The sequence below is a fragment of the Hipposideros armiger genome, unplaced genomic scaffold (assembly GCF_001890085.2).
Source record: "Hipposideros armiger isolate ML-2016 unplaced genomic scaffold, ASM189008v1 scaffold_94, whole genome shotgun sequence".
NCBI lineage: Eukaryota > Metazoa > Chordata > Mammalia > Chiroptera > Hipposideridae > Hipposideros > Hipposideros armiger.
This window is the reverse complement of record NW_017731444.1, coordinates 221203-225842: the sequence shown is the minus strand read 5'-3', so window position 1 is coordinate 225842 and position 4640 is coordinate 221203.

Genomic DNA, 4640 nt, shown 5'->3' with positions numbered 1-4640 from the left:
GATCTGCCTCAGCCGGGAAGAGTGCAATGATAATACCAACATGGGCCAGTGAAGCGACGTCCTCCACAACTGGACTGAAGAACAAAATGACAGCAACTTGTCTGTTCCCCTCCCCCAATTCCCCAATAAAATCTTAAAAAAAAAAAAAATTTCCCAACAATGATGGATTATATGTTCAATAATTTCTCATCTATTCATGTTTATTACTATGGCCTATTTGATATGAGACAATATACACAAACTAAAAAGGCACCAAGACAACTGCCAAACTAGACATCAAGCATGTGTCTACACAACTACACTGTTATGTGAGTTATATGAACTGCGGGTTTAGCTCACCAACAAAGTGACTTGACTTACCTTGTTGATGAGAAACAGTTAAAGGAAAATAAAACAACAGAGGTACTAAATCTCAGTCAGTTACGATACAGTTGGAACATTACTAGTTTTAGTTTTGGTATTATTATTATGAATGTGTCTTTTGTACCATGTTAGAAATATAAGTCAAATTATAAAATCATGGGGAAGGGGGATTATCACTTTGGGAGAGGTATAAATGTCTATGACATTGTTTTGCACACCTGAAAATAAAAAAATTATAAAATCATATAAGAAAGTTAAAATGACCAAAACCAATCAGAGTAAATCTAGCAGGCTCCATGCAAAAGATTATATTTAAATAATTTCAATGTTATAGTATTGGTATTTGGTAGGTTCTCTTATGAGGTTCTCTTATACATTTTGCTGTAATGAGTAATCAGACGAGATCGGGCGCGTTCAGGGTGGTATGGCTGTAGACATGAGTAATCAAATAATGCATTAACCAGCCAAAAATTATGTATGGTGTCTGAATAAACCAAGTAAAACTATTTTCCAATGTCACTACTCTAATCGAAATTGCTTTTGGTATAACTCTTTTGACAAGTTATGTATGATACACAACTCTTTACCCAAATGCTGATACTCATCCCTGTCCTCAATATAAAAGGAACAGGCTCCTTAGAACCTTGTTTTTCAAACTGTAGGCTGAGATCTGTTAGTGGGTTACAAAATCAATTTAGCCAACATCAGCAATGAGACAGAACAGAGAAGCTAATATCAGCATTCATTAAACCACAGTAAGCAAAAGACTACTGTGAAAGACTTTGCTTCAGTTATCTATCTATCTATCTATCTATCTATCTATCTACCTACCTACCTACCTACCTATCTATGCACACACATATGTCCTTATGTAAAATGGATTTCTTATTGAGAGATACTGTCAAAACAGTTGGAAAAACACAGCCTTATTGGAATAGTCGTCTCCAATCTTGGGGCTGGAACTTGGGACTTGAGGTGTATGGGGCATGCACTTGTGAAGGGTGGTAGTGGTACCCTCAAACAGTACACAGGGGTGTGGAGGGAGAAATTGATGGAGTAATGACAATTTGTGAGATACAATGACTGTAAAGGTTTAAGAAATGAGTTATTGATTCAAAGCAATAATAAAACATTCCCCTCAAATACAGCCCAAATCTCTGGGCTCTGGGTCCCAACCTTTCTACCCCATCTCTCCTTTCCTCCCTGCAACACTCCACGCCCTTCAGTGAACCACCAGCCTTTACATACTCCGAACCTGTCCTCATCTCAGCCCAAAATATTAAGACATTTGGACCTGCACCTGCTGAGTGACTAGTGGTGTCCCTGTTAGAGGAATACCACTGCCACTTGTGGATGGGGCCATTTTGCTCACTGTAGCAACCTGGGGTGCTTAGGATTCTGCCTTGTACTCAGTAGGCTCTCCACAGATTATGTGTTTCATTAAACACATTTTGGATGTGTTTAAATAGTTTTCATGTTACAAAAGTCCAACATGCATCCTGCACTGGTGCCCCTGTGGCAGCCAAGAGAGTCACTCAATTGTTGGGTGAATGGAGTGACTACTGGTGGTTTTATGTGGCCCAGCTCTTTGGGCCCCTTTTCTGAGGCTCATTTTGAATCAAGGCTACACAAAGCCATCTAGGGCTCATTGTTTTTAATTTTAAGTTTTCTGTTATGGGAAATGTTAAACATGTATAAAAATAGATGCAAATAACCTCCATGTTCCTGTTACTCAGCTTTAGTAATTTTTCAACTCACAGCCAAACTTGTAAATAATCATTTTTGAAAAGATGAGTTGCATTACATAGGCTCTCCAACCACGGGCTTGTCAATAATAGGCCTTGAAGGTGCATAAAAAAGAGAAATTGTGATAGAACCAAACTGAACTCGACCGGACTGGACTTTACTGGGAGCAAGTGGTATCAACAGACCTTTTGGGCTGGGCTGTGAAGGTAAGGTACCGAGAACAAGCAAAACAAGCGTTTTATCACTTGGGAGTTACAAAAATCAAAACTCATCTGATTGCTTGGAGCCAACAGTCTAGAATTCCTGATGTAGGAAGAAAATCTAACTATGTAGGAGGGGTCACACAACGGGTAAAGGACGCCGACAGCGTCACAGTAAAGTCCTGGGTCCCTGGTTCTGAATCACCATCCTTCAGTCATATCTACATCGTCAGCCACCTGAAATAATCACCCTGGTGCTCCAAGACAAGTGAAATCTATACCCGCAGGAGGGAATAAAAATAAAAGTAGAGCTAGTGAATAAGCAAATATAAATCGATGGTATTGAAATGTTTATAATCATTGTATGTACGGATCAGTAATGTAATCATTTAATACTATGTGGGTCTGGTCTACCTTTTAAGGTATAAAAGCATTTAAAATAATTTCGTATATTAAATTTGGGGACTTTAAATGCTTAGACGTATTTAAGCAATGATGTTTAAATGCTTGAAAATTTTTAAGTGGTTAAACCTGAAAGTATTCATTTATTAGTTGTGAAAGCAGTTTGTATATATTTAGAAAAATGTTAATTGCTTACTATTTGAAGAACAGTTCATTTGATAAATTAGATGAGCAGATTGATCACTAAATAATGCACAAAGGGTCACAGGTTTTTCCCTCCAGGCTAAGCCCTTGTGACATAAAGAATCTTAGGAGATGTGAGGAAGTAATGTGCTTTGTCCCCCACTTCTGGCATGTGGCCAGTGTCCTGAAGGTGGAATGTTGGGGGCTGGGCCTGCCACAGCCATCTTGCTACCTGGGTGACAGTGGCTGAGGACAGTTGAGGGAAAGGATGGAAGAGACCTGGAGCTGCTGTCTTGTCCTGTGAGAAGCCCCTTCCAGAGGGGATTTTAATTATTTGCAACCTTATGTATGTATGGCCTCTGTACTCCACCCCCAACCTCCTTCACAGGCTCTCAACCGTGGCTGCACATTAACTCTCCTACTGATGCTCCCTGGGCCCGCCTCAGAGATTCTGATTGAACTGGTCCGAGGTGCAGCCGGGCATGAGACTGTTGAAAACTCCCCAGGTGATGCTAATAAGCAACCAGGGCTGGGAACCACTGTTCTAACTGTAAGCCATCTCTTTTCCTTTGGAAGTTTACNCCAGGGTTATCCCTTTGACCCACCAGACCCAGGGCCAAAAGACAGTCCAAACCCCAGGATTACCCCGGCCAAAAACCCTGAAAATTAAAGACCCGCTGATTCCTCAGCAGCAAGCATGTCTGACCCCAAGTCTGAGACAGGAGGGATGGCACAACAGAGGGCCCTGTTTTTGAGCCAAAAGGGCTAATATCCAAGGGTACAAGGGCAAAAGCCCCAAATGCCTCCTTTTCAGGCTCAAGCCAGCTGTGGAGCACTGGAGAGGAAATAATCTTTCAAACAATCTAAGAGCTTTGTTGGTCTCCCAGCACCAGGGATATGGAGGCCTCTGTCAAAAGAATGTCTCTATCCTCAAACTCTTCTTCTCAGGATACAGGCAACCCTTCTCCAGGAACTGTAAAAGCTCTTGGCCAGGCATTCTGGCCCTAGGGTGAGGCCCCCAGGGGATGAGTGTGCCCACACCAGGAAGGGTGCTGAGACATAAGGCGAGGACTAAGGAACTCTCTGGGTCAGGCAGGATCCAGAACGTCTGGTCCCTAGGGCCAAAGGCCAGGTCCCAAGTCTCCCCATGCTCCACCCTGTGGCTCAAAGACATCCCTTCCACACTGTGGCTTCACAGCCCACTTTTCCACCCAGCTTTGGGGGTCCTCTCACCCCCGAAACCAGTTCCCTTCCCCTCCAGGCTGGGGCCCTGCTCACCTGGAATGACAGCCTCCTCCTCATTCTCATCTGCCCAGGCCACCTGCTGGGCTCGACGCTGGGCCTGCAGGCGGCTGCCCAGGTCCCTGCGGCGCCGAGGCCTACCCCCAGCTCTCTGCTCCTCGGGCTCCAGGGGCCGAGGCTGGGCTACTCGGCCTGCTACTACTGGCTGTCCTTCATTGTGCAGTGGCTCTTGGCCGGCTGTAGGGAACAGAGGAACCATGCTGCTGTAGAGCAGCCCAACAACCTGATGGCAAGGGAGCAGCTTCCTGGAAGCCTCATCCTCTTCCACTCAATTTCCTACAGGTTTCTGCTGCCCACAGCACAAAGCCCCAATTTCTATTCCACTGAGACCTTTTCAACCCAGACCCACACTTTGGTCCCATTAAGACCACCATTTCCCTCCTGCTTGTGTTGATACTTTTCTCTCCCCTCAGGGCCTCACCTTTCCAGATGGCCTATCAAAAG